The sequence below is a fragment of the Geotrypetes seraphini genome, chromosome 10 (assembly GCF_902459505.1).
Source record: "Geotrypetes seraphini chromosome 10, aGeoSer1.1, whole genome shotgun sequence".
NCBI lineage: Eukaryota > Metazoa > Chordata > Amphibia > Gymnophiona > Dermophiidae > Geotrypetes > Geotrypetes seraphini.
The window spans coordinates 69718188-69735787 of record NC_047093.1 but is presented as its reverse complement, the minus strand read 5'-3'; positions in this window follow the sequence as shown (position 1 = coordinate 69735787).

Below are 17600 nucleotides of genomic sequence, written 5' to 3'. Positions count from 1 at the left end.
GTCTGTATCTATGAGACAAAATTTTTTTTGTTACATAAGAGCATTTTGGACCCCAGTTCGTTTGTAGAAGTTAGATAGCTCTAAATCTAATAGATGCTGGCACTGTCATCTTGAAGCTGGGACATTAGATCATTTGTTATTCTATTGCCCATTGATACTTGCTTTCTGGAAATCAATATGGGGGTCAAATAAATAATTTGTTAGATAATCCAGTGGCATTATCCTATGACACCTTATTGTTTGGCATGTCAATGAGGGCTAAAAGCCAAATATCCTCTAATAACAATAAGCTTCTACTCATTATGACAGGGGTTGCCATACAACAGATTACAAATAATTGGAAAAATTGGGATAGGCTGAATTATAGCTTTTGGTGGAAAGAATAATTGCCATGCAGCAGGGAAATTTTAAGAAATTTCAGGTTATTTGGGAGCCATTAACAAGATACTGTAAAGATTGAAATTACTGCATAGAATAAAGATTAATTTTTTCCCTTTTGTTCATACACGTCCAGGGTGGGGTGGAAATATTTTATGATTTCTTTTGCTTATGAATAACTGTTGGGTATAAGGGAGGGGGGATATTTGATGCGAATTAGAATTTGATGATATATTAAGTGATGTTAAAGTATAAATGATTGTATTATATGTTACACTTATTGTGAGTTTTAAAAATGAATAAAGATTAACAAAACAAACAAAAAAAAGACTTGTATTCATAAGTTGGCGATGACATCTCCAGTGCCTCTTCTTGTCGTCCTTTCTACAGTAGCCCGAGGCTTTGGTTTTTTTCTTTTTTTTCTCTCCAGTAGATTTGTAACATTTGAAATCTATAAGTTTTGTTTATACGAAGGTTACAAATAATACAAAACACGGCAATAAAAATTATTACTAACTCCAAAAAATATGATAATGTCACTCCTCTCTTGCAAGAAGCACACTGGCTACCGATTTCACACAGAATAACATATAAAATCGCACTATTAACAATTAAAATTCAGAAAACGAATACTCCCTTATTGTTATATCGATATTTAATACCTTATTCCCCAGCTAGATCTCTTAGATCAGCTGATCAGTATTTGCTGTCCATTTCATCATTGAAAGTAATTGGCATCAGAAGAACCACAACTTTCTCTATCTTGGGACCCCAGCTTTGGAACAAACTTCCAATTTTTTTGTGCGTTGAAACTTCCTTAGATATTGGGAGGGGGGTATTTTTATTATTGCATATATTATATAATAATGGAAGATATGGATGGGAGGAATGGGAAAGGGGAAGGGATAAAAATTTATATAATGTACCAATGATTGTTTATAAGTGATATATTTATTGTTACTGTGAATGAATATATTTTACAGTTAATGTAATTTTGAAAATGAATAAAGAATATTAAAAAAAAAGAAACTTCCTTAGAAAAATTTAAAAGCAAACTAAAAAGCTTTCTTTATAAAGATGCATATGAAACCTAGATCAGATAATCTCTTTGATTTTCTATTATCACTTTAGATCAAGTCTTTTATAAAAAAAAAAAAAAAACCAACCTAGTTACTTTTAGACCAAGTTTCTGTAAAACCTTTTAATATCCCTCCTAATGTTGTTCTTCTCTAAATGGTTTTTCTTTTTGGTTATTTTATTTTAAACAAATGTAATTTATCCTTGTATTCCTTATGTATCTTCAAATAACTATAGATAAGATTGTATGTTTTTATTGTTTAAATGGTTGTTATTTGTCCCCCCAAAATTACTATTGTTAAACGCATTGAATTATTTGATATTGCGTTCAAATCCGAACCTTAATAAAACTTGAAACTTGAACATCCTATGCTTGTTATTATGCAAACCGTATAGATAATATACGGTATATGACTTTTAAAATAAATAAATAAATAATTTACCGGCACCTAACTCGCATGCCTAGCGATGTCCAAGTTTATCACGCCTATTCTTTGCTCCTAACCACGCCTGCTTTTCAAGTAGGCATGGTTAGGCGTTGATGGGAGCCTTGACTTAGGTGTCCCTAGGCATCGCGCAGATATCCATGCACAACTTTAATTAGTAATAAAGAAATTGTTTTTCATGGAGTGATCAATTACTGCGCCGAAGAGGAGCAGCATTTAATTTAACATACAGCGGGAGGTTCCCCTGAGTTTGCCCCTGACGAAGGACACGAAACGGGGCTCTGCAGGGCGATCAACCGGCACTCCCTCTAACGGGCTTCCTTTCTTTGGTGGACGTTTGCGGTCTTCATCGAGATAAGTTCCCAATGGAAGTGGGTTGCACTTAAACGTTTGATGATTATTGATATCTACTGCTACCACAAGGATGCATTTTAAAGTGATTTTATACTATTTAGGGCTCCTTTTATCAAGCCGCACTAGCGGGGTTAAAGCGCACGACGTTTCATCACGCGCTAACCCCCACCCTGGCCAAAAAAACTACCGCCTGCTCAAGGGAGGCGGTAGTGGCTAGCACGGCCGGAGGTTTAACGTGCACTATTACGCACGTTAAACCACTAGCGTGGCTTGATAAAAGGAGCCCGTAGTGTTTTTGAATTCTCGATTATGATTGTTTTGTACCTGGCACTTTGGGCAATTATTCTGCATGTTTTAACATTTATTTAAAAAGACACAAATTTTTTTTTTTTTAAATATAAAATTCATTATATTAGCTACAGGGTGAACATTATGATGTTTATGGGCTATTCCTGCAATGCACTCTAGGGTGCTAGATGCCTGGATATACCCTGGTGAACTTTTTTATTGATGCCTAAGAAGTTCCCATGAGCTTTACAAATTAGAATATTGTTTCATTCAGGAAACAGTGTATTTAAGAGCCCATCGAGAATCAAGAGCAGGTCTTTTTTTAATCAGTTCATATTTTGTGACCCCTCTCAATTAGAGTAGGCTATATATTAATCGTGAGCAATTACCACACCATTTAAACAATTAAAATACAATTTAGTTGCATGCCGATTTTACTTAAGCATTGCTAGGTATCCTCGATTAGGGTGCCAAGCGGTACCTAACCATGCTGCCATTTATAGAATCAGGCCCTGGGGCCTTGAGTCCACATAGAGCGCAAACATTTGCTGCTGACTACAATGGCACTTAATGTGATTCTATAAAAAGGCACAGCCATATATAGAGTCGCGTTTAGTGGCTGTACGCATTACTAACATTTATGCGCACTTGTGTATGTCAAGAAAAACCAGGATCAGACATATTCTCTATCAGTGCGCATAACTTTTAGGAATGCCCATGATCCGCCCATGCTCCTCCCCTGGTAATGCCCCCTTTTGAGATTCGCACACTAGAACTGACGCGCACCACTTTGTAAAATGCGCTTATCAAGTTGTGCATGTAACTTCTAATTAGTGCAAATTAGTGTCAATTAGAAGGTGCCAATTGCCAATCATCACTGATTGGTCTTGCTAAACATTTAAGTTGTGCACCGATTTGGGCACACAAAATATGGCACTATATATAGAATTAGGGAGTGATTATATTTATACTATAAATCATTAGAATAATAGCATATGCAAGCATGTGTGCAAATACATATGTAAATGTGAAGTTTCTGCTAAAGCACATGCATATCTGATGTGGAAGGGCATTTTCAATAGGACGTCTAAGTCCAACTTTGGACATTTCCACAAAGATATCCAAAAGTCGGGTCAGGAAAACGACCATTTTTGAAACCACAAGACGTCTATCTTTTTTTTTTTTTTTTTAGTGACTCATCTAGACATTCTGATCTTTAGGACAACTATCTTTTTTGGCCATTTTTGAAAATCAAAAGGTTCAAAACAAGCCCATTTGGATGTGGGAGGGGCCAGCATTTTAATGGACTGGTCACACAGACATGCCAACAGAGCAGTGTGGGCACCTTAGGGGGCACTGCTGTGAACTTCACATAAAGGGTGCCCATAACCCCCTTATGGTGAGTCTTCAAGAATAGAGAATGACACATGGAAAAAATTTGTCCCCTCCCCGTCCCGTCTCCATGAGCATGGCCCCCATCCCTGCCAGCTCAGTCCCTGTCCTTACGATCTTGGTCCCCGTCCCCACCCCATCCTCGCAAGCCATCTGATCCCATCCACACAAGCCTCAAATAGTTATGATTTTATACTGATCTTATTTTATTAAAGTATAAAAAGAAACAATATTTTGTACAATTGCCATTTTATAAACACAAATAATATATACCGCAAGGATGAACAAAACCCCTGTCTCCCATCCCCTTCACAAATATCCCCTCCACTATTGAGAAAACTGAATAAGCCAAATTATTACAGAATGCAAAATCATGCTAACTGAATACCGCAGTCACATATGACAGGAATAGTGTTAGGGGAGAGCAATTAGGGTAACTGCCCCCTGGTCAGAGAGAGCCCTAAACGAACTGGAAGCTAAAGAAGCACAGCCTGGGATTTACAGTCCCTAGTTATGTCTAACACCAGCTCTAGCAGGATACATATTTCAAATCTGATTTAGTCTAATCACAAAATAGAAAATATTTTTTTTCTACCTTTTGTTGTCTCATCATTTTATTCTTCAAATCATGTTGGTCTCAAGTGCTGGTCTCTGTTTTCTTTTGTCTTCTCTTAACTCACTTGCCAGGGGTTCCTGACTATTTGACATTTCTTCTTTATCTATGCTCACCATCCATCTTCTATTTCTGTGTATGTATTGTTCCCCATGTTCAGCATCTCCTTTCTCTATGTCTCCTATATGTCCATTTCTAGTATTTTGCCTGTGCCCATCTCTCTGCCTTCATCATCTCACCATTCTATGATCCCCACCCCCTGAGTACAAGAAGTGAGGAAAGAGAGAGAGATCCAGGGTGCATCTCTCCCACTTCCTTTACTACCACAATCAACATTTCTCCCTCTCTAATCTCCTAGATCATGCACCACATTTTTCACCGCTGCCTACCAGCCCCATGCCCCGAGATCATGAGGGGGGTTGATGGATGCATGATTGTGAGGGGGTTGCTGACTGGGAGGGGTGGGAAGCAAGGCAACTTGTGATAGATCCATTACTGCGGGGGCAAAGCCATACACCGCTCCATGGAACAGTGAATGGCTTGTCCCCATACCCCGGCAACCAGTTGATTTTTTCCCTATTCCTGTGGGTTACCCATGGCTGTATCATTCTCTACTCCAGAACTCCCTCAAAATCTACTATACCCACCTGTCTACCACCACAATAGCCCTATTGGCTTCAGGTGTCCTCTATATGGCAGTACAATAGGCTTTGGGTAAGTTTTGATGGCCATAAATGTGGTGGGTAGGCTGGGATATTGGTCTGGATCCCCTTCTGGTTCACTACCCTGCCTAGACACCTGCTTGCTGCTCTATTAGGATTTCCCATCATATCTGCAGCTGTCATAGAGGCTGATATGTACTGTTTCTTTCACATCTTTGGGAGAGGTGGGAGGAGGGTCAGTGACCATTTGGGGAGTGTGGTTGGGGATCATGCCTTCATGCATCCAGTGGTCATCTGGTCAGTTTAGATCAGTGGTCTCAAACTCAAACCCTTTACAGGGCCACATTTTGGATTTGTAGGTACTTGGAGAGCCTCAGAAAATAAATAGTTAATGTCTTATTAAAGAAATGACAATTTGGCATAAGGTAAAACTCTTTATAGGTTATAAATCTTTTCTTTTGGCTAAGTCTTAATAATAATATGGTCATTTATAGCTAAAGAGATATATGATCAAGAAACTGTTTTATTTTACTTTTGTGATTATGATAAACATACCGAGGGCCTCAAAATAGGACCTGGCGGGCCGCATGTGGTCCCCGGGCCACGAGTTTGAGACCACTTGTTTAGATGTACTGGATGGAAAATGACTTGCAAGATATCTACAAAGTCAGTTTAGAAAATCAGCACTTGGATGTTTTGGCGATTAAAATGTCCAAGTGCCGGTTTGTACTGTTTTCTTGGGTGTCTTTCTGATTTGATATATTTATGAAAGTATTAATGATCATTAATAATTTTAAATGTTAATCTACTGTTTATTTTATTGTGTTTGTTTTTATCTTTTGTTCATACATATGATCTATATTATATTGTATGTATGATTTCTTCTTTACATATGTATGATTTCTTCTTTAAATACTAATAAAAATTATTTAAATAAAAAAAGAGCCCTATAGTGTGTAGGTACACTGATTGGGACTCACATTTATGTATATAACTCATACAACTTTATATATTAGAGAATAACACTGGGACAATTTTTTCCCCATCCCCATGGGAACTCATTTTCCCGTCCCATCCCCACGAGTTCTTTTCCTGTCCCTGCCCCATTCCTGCAAGCTCCATCCTCATCTGCACAAGCCTCAAACACTTTAAAATCATAAGTAGCAACATTCTGGAGCTCAGATTGTGATGTCATAATGCCTCATTCCACCAATGCCTAAGCTCCGTCCTCATCTGCACAAGCCTCAAACACTTTAAAATCATAAGTAGCAACATTCTGGAGCTCAGATTGTGATGTCATAATGCCTCATTCCACCAATGCCTAAGCTCCGTCCTCATCTGCACATGCCTCAAATACTTTAAAATCATAAGTGTTTGAAGCTTGTGTGGTTAAGGCAGAGCTTACAGAAATGGGGCAGGGACAGGAAAAGAACTCGTGGGGATGGGACGGGAAAATGAGTTCCCACGGGGATGGGGAAAAATTTGTCCCCATGTCATTCTCTAATGCATATCTCCTGCATGTAGGCAAATCATTTATGACAGTGCTATGACTGCCTAAACTATAGGTATAGTTTTCTATAAAGGAAAATTTATGAATAGACTTCTGGGTGCTTTCTTATAGAAGTATAGTTATAGCATTTTGGTGGTCAATTTGAAACTATATGAATTTTCAATTGTTTTCTTTTTTTACCCTTTTTGGAAATGTGATTTGAAACCTCACTGCAGTAAAGTGGAATATCTTTCAGTCCCTTATCCTAGTCAATAATAAATTAAACCTTTTTATTCCCCTTCCTACCAATATCCTGCATAGGGAAGGAATAGGGGTAGGGTTACCAGATTTTCAGTTTGGAAAATCTGGACCCCTAGACCCACCACCAGGCCTGCCCAGTTCCACCCATCCCCTCCCTGTTGCGGCCCAGTCCCCTCCCCCCAAGTCTAGCCTCAACCCCGCCCCCCACCGCCTGCTCTCTTTGGGCAGAAGGGCTTCCACGCATACGTGGATTCCCTCCTGCCCAATGGCGATTTCTTAGATGCTTTTCAAAACCTGGACAAAGTGCCAGGTTTTGAAAAGTCATCCGGACCCCTGGTTATGTCCTCAAAAGGAGGATATGTCCGAGGAAATCCTGATGTCTGGTAACCCCAAATAGGGGGAAACTGAAGATTACTATATTTTGTGAAGGGAATGAGAGACATTTTCAAAAAGTTGTCTAAATCTATATTGGGACATTTTACCAATAATGTCCAAAAGCTATTCATCTCTTAGTCATTTTCAAACAGGAAAACCATCAGATTTTCCTGTTTGAAAATGGACTATGATAGAAAATGGGCTTTAGCTGGAAAACAATTAAAAGGAAGAGTCATTTTTGAAACTTTTGGACACCAAGAAAGCAGGCACAAAGGGCCTGATTCTTGAAAATGTGCGATCCAATGGCAGGCAGTGGAAGGCGTCCTACCGACATCTGGTAGCTAATCGGGATGCACATTTTTTAAAAATAACTCCAAGGCAAGATGCCACATTGTAGGCCTCAAGAGTTCATCTACAGAGACATGCAGTGCGCTTACATAGATGTGTAGTGATGATTAAGCAAGCCCAAGGAGGGGCATGGGTGTTGCTTTGCCTGGAAGTGGCCTTGGGCGGGCTTAAGCGATGCTACGTGTCCACTTAGACATGAGCCAGATGCCTTAAATGTTGGCCTGTAAAATGCTGGCCAACATTTCAGTTGTCTGACCGGGACTGTAGATGGGATTCTATTTTGGGCACCAACACGTGATTGACACACAATCAGCCACCGCTTCTTAGGCGGCCGCCTATGTCAGCGTCCAAAAGAGAGTCGGGCCCAAAATGTCTCTCTGGCATAATTTTGAGAGAAATGGCCACACAGATGCCCCTGCATACAGAGGGGCAGCCTAGTGGTCAGTGCAGTGGACTTTAAACAATGGCACCCAGGTACATTTCCTACTATAACTCCTATATAATGTATTGTGAGCCCTACAGGAATAGAAAAAAAACAAAAAACTACTGTACTCTTACACTACTACAATTACCTTCCAGCCTGCAGACATCTCCTATATTTAGGTACAATAGGTATTTGGTTGGTTCTGAAAGGCACACAATTTCCACCACAAATGAAATCAGTAGAGTAGGATATGGACCTCAGTCCCTTTGTGCACATTCCACTGCGCTGACCACTAGGCAAATCCAGGGACTTGCTTGCTGTTCTGTTGGGTATGCCCATAATGCCTGCGGCTGTCAGACAGCCTGGTTATCCATTGTCACTTTCACTTCTTAGAGGGTGGGTGGGGTCAGTGACCATTGGGGGATTAATGAAGGATCATGCCTTAATCCCTCCAGTGGTCATCTGATCAATCAAAGCACTTTTTTGAAACTTGGATGTGATTGAAACAGGTCTAGACAAAAACACCCTTTTTTGCCTTGGACGTTTCTTCCTGTTCCTTTATCACTGAAAGATGTCCACTTTTCAGCTTGTCCTTCTCATGCCCCCGACACCGACCCCCCCCCCCCCCTCTCTTACCTTGCTATTTGGGTAAACTCAGTGAAAAATGTCCCAAATCTGCCTTTTTGAAAATTGTGATTTAGATGTTTGGAGCAGATGGATGGTTTTCTGGCTATTTTGAGACATCTGTTTACTTTCAAAATGAGCACCAATGGAACTTTTCTGAAACTCTGAATCTTAATGAAAGCAAGAAGTCTTCCAAATATTCAAAAACATTTAGACTAGAGATAAATCTTAGAAATGGTTCAAGGAAGAAAGTAAAAAATGGTTTTATGATCTTTATTTTAACACCTCTAAAGCCATATTGAATCCTTCTATTCTTTACATCACCAGAAGTGTAGCTAGGACAGAATAGATCCCACCATAATTCCCAGGGTAGTAGGGATCAGGGCTAAGGATGCACATTTCTCAACGCTAGCATATTAGGAAAAAATAAAACTTTTTTCCTATATTTATTGTCTTAACATTGCTTTGATCCTATTGTCTCTCTTCTGCTTTTCTTAACTCTCTTCACGCCATCTGTCCTGTGTCCCTATCCATCCTGTCCAGCATATCTCTTGTTACCCAATCTCTGTCTTTCACCAATGTTTAGCATCTCTTCATTGTGTCCATATCTTACTCTATCCAGCATACCCTTCTGTGTCTCTATCCCTCCCCTTGACTCTCTGTATTTATGTCACTATGCGCCATCCACTACCAGTACCTCTTCTGTGTCCTGTACCTCCATATATCCAGATTCTCTCTTCTCCCTTCCCTTCCTCCTGTACCCCCTCCTCAACACCCCTGCTCTTCCCTGTCTGGTATCCCTCACTCCCTCCCTCTGTTGTTCTAGTGTCTCACTCTCTCTCTCTTCCATCTACTAGTCCCGTAGTCCAGCATTTGCCCCCTCTCCCCTCCCCTTCTGTTCATCTCTCTCTTCCCCCCCCCCCCCCTTTTGCTTTCTGACCTCCAGGTCTAGTATCTTTTTCTCTCTCTTCTCCTTCTGCTTTGCTCCAGGTCTATACCCAGATCTCTTGCCTTTTCTTGTTGGTCCTTCACACACTGCAGCACGTTGCTGCAAGAAACCACGGTGAAATCAGTCTTTTCTGGTTGGTGGAGCCTTTCCTCTGTACATTCCACCTCAGTGATGCATCTTCCTGTGGGTGGGACACACAGAGGAAAGACTCCCTAGCCATAGAGTTATATATTACTATGTATTTAGTGAATTGTTGAATTGCATAAAGTGAATTATATACTTCACATTAGGGTTACCAGATTTTACTATTGTAAAATCTGGAACCATAGCCCCCTTCTCCCCCCCCAGGCCTGCCCAGTTTCACCCAGCCCCATCTCATTCTGCCCATTCGGACAAAGTGCCGTGTTTTGAAAAGCGAACCAGACGCCCGGACATGTCCTCTAAAAATATCAGGACGTCTGGAAACCCTACTTCACATAAGATCCAATATGGATGAAAGGCAAAGAATCATGTTAAATAAATTAAACTAAAATAATTAAAACTGTGTTTTTGCTTCTGTCAGGGAACAATTCATTCAACTCCATGTGCAACTTCTGCCACAAGAAAGATAACTTTAGAAGGCATTTCTGCATGTGTGCCAGTGATTTATACTCAGGACTTTATAAAGCTGCCCTCCCTATATTGTTTATTGGAAGCTTCTATACCACTGCTGATGACTTGGAAGTCAATTCAGAACGGTTTGCATGAGCTAAATATATGTTAATCTTACCTATTTATACCATCTATATACATATACTATAATTATTGTTTTTATATTGTCTTATACACATCTTTCTTTGTATTATTTGTGAGTTCACTCTTTTGTGTTCCAAGTGGGGGGTAACACGCTGTTTTCTCCATGTTGCTATTTGTCCTAAATGTTTCTTTGTTTGCTAAAGTATTCTGTGAAAAGCATCGTCTTTATTCCTTTCTTGAACTTTATGGTGCCCTTTTCTAGTTTTAATTCCTTCAGAAAAGAGTTCCACCACATTGGGGCCATCAGAGAACATTCTGTTCCTGACGCTTTTGCATTTGATGTCTCTGAAGGAGGATATTTCCTGTAGGTATTCTTGGCTCAAGCGTAGAGCACGTGTTGGTATATGGTTGTCTAGCCTAGTTGCTACAGTAAGTATTGCGGTTCTGAGAGATGAATGTGTCAGCAACATGATCTTGAATTTCACTCTGATTTCACTCTGCCAGGGTACACTCCTTGAAGGATAATTCAATAACAACAGTTTTGCATGGAGAAATTGTTGCTTAGATGTTTATAGCCTAAGATATTGTATAAACTCATGTATATACACTATAGATATGCATAAATTTCAGTGGAAGCATTCCTGGAAGCAGAATTGTGGTGCAGTTTGCACTTAAAGTGTATTTTTGGAAAATATATTCAGGGCTCCTTTTACTAAGCCGCGTTAGGGCATTAATGTGAGGAATAGCGCGTGCTAAATTGCCGCACGCTAGACGCCAACGCCAGCACTGAGCTGGCGTCAGTTCTAGCCGTGTAGCGCGGGTTTAGCGTGCGCTAAAAACGCTAACGCAGCTTAGTAAAAGGAGCCCTTAGAAATGAGTGGAGGCGTAGTATATTGGTTAGAGCACCTGTTCACAAAGGAAGTCTGACTGAAATACTACTCCTGCTCCTTGTGATTTCAGGCAAGTCCATTGCCTCAGGTACAAACACTGATGCCATGTGCTGAACATCAGTTCTATAATGCTTTGTATCCCAAGATGCTATTAGATGTAGAATACTAGCGTACACCCAAATTGTCAATGGCAGGAAAAAATAGGTGTGCAATGCATAACTTATTTATTTTATATTCTGCATATCCTACAATTCTATGTGGATTACAAATTGTTCAGCCCTCAAGCATTTTTCCCTAATTGTCCTGGTGGGCTCCCACTCAATTTAATATACCTGAGGCAATGAGGATTAAGTGACTTGCCCAGGGTCACAAGGAGCAGTGCAGGATTTGAATCCCCCCCAACCCCAGGGAGCCAAGGCTGTAGCTCTAACCACTGCACCACATTTTATAAATTGTGCTTATATCTTAGAAACAACCCCCCCCCCCCCATGCTCTGCCTACATATAGACCTCCTCCCACAACCCAGCCTGGCTTTCAGGATTTCTACCCATGAACGTGTAAGATCTATTTTCATTCACTGCTTCATTGCCTGTAAATAGATCTCATGTATATTCACTGGGAAAATCCTGAAAACCCATCTGGGTTGCAGCCCTCGAGGACCAAGATTGCCTACCTTTGCCCTAGAGAGCGATTTCAAGCTCCAAAATCTGTGGATATCTTTTACCTGCAAGTTTCATATCGGTTATCAAAGAGAATATTATGGTATGCAGCCCAAGGGGCCAGCGCATATGCAGCCAGTAAAGTGGAAAAAAAACAACAAAAAAACAACAACCCAAAAAACCAGGATCTGTTCTCTGTTCCAGTTCAGGCACATTAATAGGATAAAACCTGTATTGAAGAACCTTGCACTTGAACTATGGCAAATTGTAACCTGTAAACTATACTATGCATATTGGTATTAGATCCCTAGTATGTGTCAAACTAGGAAAATCCAGTGCAAATCGTAACCTGTTAACCATATTTAATATATGTTTAACCTGTAAACCATTCTGAGCTCTTTGGGGAAAACAGGATAGAAAACAAATTTAATTAAAACTTGGTCACTTTAAAAAGGGTTGACTACAATTCCCAGAAGGCTATCTGCTCTGAAAGGCCAGAGGGCTGTGTTTAGGAGAGCTAAAAAGCTGATAACTTGTCAGGCTTCCAGCTGGGCTAATTAACATTGGCTTCCTGGAATGAGAGAGAGGGAATTTAAAAGGGATGCTTCTAGTTTTCTGGAGTGCTGGAATATGAAAGTGGGAATTTAAAATGGAGATTTAGTCTTGTGGAATAGAAGAGACATATCCAAGGAGAAAAACAGTATGCCAGGGTTACATAGAGACTCCAGGAGAGTATTTTCTAAGATTAGAGGCTAGGGCAAGGTTTAACCCTATGCCCACATCCAGACGAGAGTGGAGGAAGAAAAGCTCTTGGTAAGGAGTGAGAACTAGAGCTGACAGTTGTTTTTAGCAAGGGATTTCAGTCTGGAGATTGACAAGGAAGGGGCAATGCTCTAGTAGGTTATGAAGGGAAGGTTCTATGCCTGGAACAAGGGAGCATGGTTCCTTGAGGTTAGGAACCAGTCCAGTGTCTGGAATAGGAGGGTTCAAGCTCTAAGAGAGGAAAAGTCAAAGATTGTGGGTTCAAGTCCCATTTAACTCGGGGAAACCCAATGAATTAGGGTAAGTTCCCTGACAGTTGAGAGTGATGTTTAAGTTCAGATGCTTATATTATAAGGTGGTGCATGGTATGGCTCCTGGGTATTTAGCTGACCATTTCAATTTTTCTAGTTTTCGATGTCCCCAAGTATATCAAGAATGTTTGAGTTACCACCGGTTATAGGATGTTATAAAAGAGTTTACAATAGCTTGCCTTCATATCAAGCAGCTATCCGGGACTTTGTTCTCTGCGGACTATTTTTTACTTCCATATCAAATATGAATTTTACAAAACAATTAAAATCTTATTTGTATGATAGATTTTTATCACTGACAATTTTTTTTTTAAATAATTTTTTGACAGATGTCCAGTTTTTCTTAATCGACTGTTAACCACATGGATTCATATGGTTTTGAGGATACAACAGATTACTCTCCCAAATGATGTAATAAAAGGAAAAGGGGAGTTAGGGTTACCTTATGGCTCTAGAAAAAGGAGGACGGATTGAGACATCTGGGTTTTGCTTCCATTTGTTTTAATAGAAGCAAAGCCCAGATGTCTCTCTCTCAATCCTCCTTACTTCCATTGCTTTCAGTAGAAGTAAAACCCGGATGTCTCAATCCGTCCTCCTTTTTCTGGAGTCATATGGCAACCCTAGTTAACGTGGTATGGTAGTTGGTAGGAACAAGGACACAGAGAATACCCTGGTTAAAGTAGCACAGTGGGGGAAGCTATGGAAAAGCAGAACCACATAGCTACTTCAAATGCTGCAAGAGTGATGTTTATTTTGGTAGAACAGTGAGGTACAGTGAGTTAACAAGCAACACCCCATATCTATGTGGATTACTGAAAAAGAATGTGATTTAATCCATGTTATACATATTATAAAGAAAAGATTCATTTGGTTGTGTATTTGCTAGGGTTACCATATGGCAGGGGTAGGGAACTCTGGTCCTTGAGAGCCGTATTCCAGTCAGGTTTTCAGGATTTCCCCAATGAACATGCATTGAAAGCATGCATATTCATTGGGGAAATCCTGAAAACCCGACTGGAATACAGCTCTATAGGACCAGAGTTCCCTACCCCTGCCATATGGCTTCAGAAAAAAAGAGGATGGATTGAGACAGCCGGGTTTTACTTCCATTGCTTTCAAAGGAAATATAGCCCAGATGTCTCTATCTGTCCTCTTTTTTTTTTTTTTCTGGAGCCATGTGGTAACCTTACCATTTGCAAGCAAGGTGTGCTTAGTGTTATGTTATATTGGGCAGTGTGAAACCCTGGCCTGAATCAAGGTGATGCAAAAGCCATAAGTAAGAGACTGCAGAAAACATTCAGGAACATATGGAGGAACTATACCCAACTGAAAATCGCCAGAAAGTGGAGGAGTGAGCTTAAAACCTCTCAAACTGGGTTCAATTCCCACTGTAGCTCCCTGTTCAAGGTCAATTTTTTTAAATATAGCGCAAATATAAAACCAAACTTAAAATCTAAGTGGTCTACAATGAAAATAAATTGGGGAGGTAAAACAATACAAAAACAAACTCCATTACATTTTTAAAGTTCATAAAAATTTTTTATTGAAAGTAAAAGTGGAAAAATCCAACAAAGAGAGAGAGAGAGGTGACCAACATGTACGCCATGACCATACAGGTGATCAACAGCACTGGAATTACAATTAGCAAGAAACATATAATCAAACCTCCAACAGCAAACAGGGAACCTGAAGGGAGAAAAACAGGTATTGTGTACAGTGAAATAAATCACGTAATTAGAGCTCAGATCCAATGATGAGGAAAGGAGGATAGCTCATGTTGTACTCTACTAGAAACACAAAGAAAAAGGAGGATGGTGTCCACAGTAGGCATGAGGGAAAAAGAAAAAAAATAATTTTATGTCTGGGAGAAACATAAGGAAATTCTTCACCCAGAGAGTGGTAGAAAACTGGAACACTCTTCTGGAGTCTGTTATAGGGGAAAACACCTTCCAGGGTTTCAAGACAAAGTTGGACAAGTTCATGCTAAATTGGTGAGATTGGACTCATTTGGAGCACTGGTCTTGACCTAGGGGCCACCGTGTGAGCGGACTGCTGGGCAGCATGGACCATTGGTCTGACCCGGCAGCGGCAATTCTTATGTTCTTAAAATGTAGGAATGTCAATAGTCAATCTGAGAAATTCAAAATAGGGGCCCAGATTTTCCCCCTCTTTTACTAAGGTGCGCTGACCAATTAGCGCACGCTAAATGCTAATGCGTCCATAGGCTAACATGTATGAGTTAGCGTTTAGCGCTTGCGAAATCAATTAGCACGCGCTAATCGGTTAGCGCACTGAAGTAAAAGAGGGCCTTTATCTATGACAGCTTGTCTTCTAGAGAAAGCAGCGGCTTTGGATTCATATAGATCAGTGGTCTTATACTCGCGGCCCACCAGGTACTATTTTGAGGCCCTCGGTATGTTTATTATAATCACAAAAGTATAATAAAACAGTTACTTGATCATATGTCACTTTATCTGTAAATTATAATATTATTATTAAGACTTAGCCAACCGTAAAGATTTATATACTATAAAGAGCTTTACCTCATGCAAAACTGCCATTTCTTTAATAATTAAAAATCTATAGCGGGAAGCATGAGTCGCTGGAGATAAGGGGGATTGTCCTTGATACAGCCTATTCGGGGCGAAACATAGTCTATGTCGGAGTGCTCACCCCCACCCGCGTAGATAAAAGATAAGTGATTTACTGATAAGTAAAAAATGTTTTAAAAGTTAAAAAATAAATAATAAAAAATAAAAAATGATATAAAGGCCTATGACGATCATGGGTGCCACTATTGACCTGTATGTGCTCTAAAGAAAATAGCCATACAGCAAGGCACTTCTGAGGTCTGCTAGCCTGAATTGTCTATAAAAACTTCTGGAGACCTTTTTCTGTTGGTATTGAATGTTTGATATTTAAGAAGGTCTAAAATATTCGAGTCTGGTATAGTGAATTTCTTTAATAAGACATTAACTAGTTTTTCTGACCTACAAATCCAAAATGTGGCCCTGCAAAGGGTTTGAGTTTGAGACCACTGATATAGATAGACTAGAATTACTGTGTTCCACCAAAATGTGAGATTGAGGAGGTCAGCTGATTTCCAATTATGTAAGATCATTTGGATTGTGAGAGCAATAAGAATTTTTTAAAGAATAAAAGCATTAAAGTTAGATTACAATAAAATTTGTGAGGAAAAGTAAGGAAAGAACAAGTCGTTTGGTCCTCCATTACCCCAGAGAGCAACAATAAAACACAGATTGTGAGCCCTTTAGGGACAAAGTACCTGCATATAATAAATATAAACCACTTTGGCTGTACCACAGAAAGGCACACTGTATCAAATCCATACCCTTTAATTTATAACAATTTTATTGAAGGAATCAAGTAAAAATACAATAATACAAAAAAATATTCATTACAATTAGAGTCCCATAATTATATTTCCATATGTATTTATATCATTCCTCCAAATTAAATTTCCATATGAGCTAATCCATTCCTTACTAACCCCCCCCCCCCCGATTCCATCCCCTTCCCCCCTAATCAAGTCCCCCTACCCGGATGAAAGTTGACAAAAATAAAGAAATAAAATAAAGATCAGAATGTAATTTGGACAACCTTAGCTTCATCGTAAATCATTGAGAATTAAACTTCTTGCTCTAGGTGAAGGGTTTTGAATATAAGGATCCCAAACTTCCATAAAAAGACGAGTTCTTCTAGACGATCGCCGAACCTCCCAACTTTCAAATAAAAATAAGCGATGCAACTGGTTCCTCCAATGCCATAAACTTGGAGATTCTTTCTGTAACCAAAATTGCATAATACATTTATGCCCAATCATACACACTTTCTGAAATAAGAGACATTTCCTTTGGCCAAAAACCCCTTTAATTTTTGAGGTATAAGTGTCCATGGCTGAAAAACCAAAATGGGTTTTTAGACACATTCTCATATCCATTAGACTTACTCATTTTATACGCCTGCTTTGTTTGCAAGAACTTAAAAATGAACACCATTGATTATAGGCTCATTAATTCATAAGTATAAGCACATAGAAGTGATTTGCATACATTTTAAATTTCTACACTAATGGCCCAACCAAACCAAATGCATGTTCACACATGGACACCCCTATGTCACGAAGGCTCGTGCTAAACACCACCCAACCTCTCCTTTTGCAAAGGTGTGAAAGTGGCTGCCCTATGGCAAATGCTCCAACACCCATTGAATCCTTATGGGCATCAGAGCAATTACCATGGCCCACTGCAATAATCGTCTTTGTAAAAGGGGGCCTAAATCGCATCCATTGTTTTGTTTTTGTATTTTTTTCCCTGTTACTCAATAATACAAATGCCTAGCCAAGACTGACCTTTAAATGCAAACCACTTGCTTCAACAAGTATATCCTTCCCCCTTTTTTATGAAACTACATTAAGGTTTTTTTATTATCGCTGGCCATGGTGGTAAAATCTCTAATACTCATAGGAATACTATGAGCATCGGAGCTTTTACCCCTGAGGCTGGCGATAATGCGACCCTAATGCGACTTTATAAAAGTGTG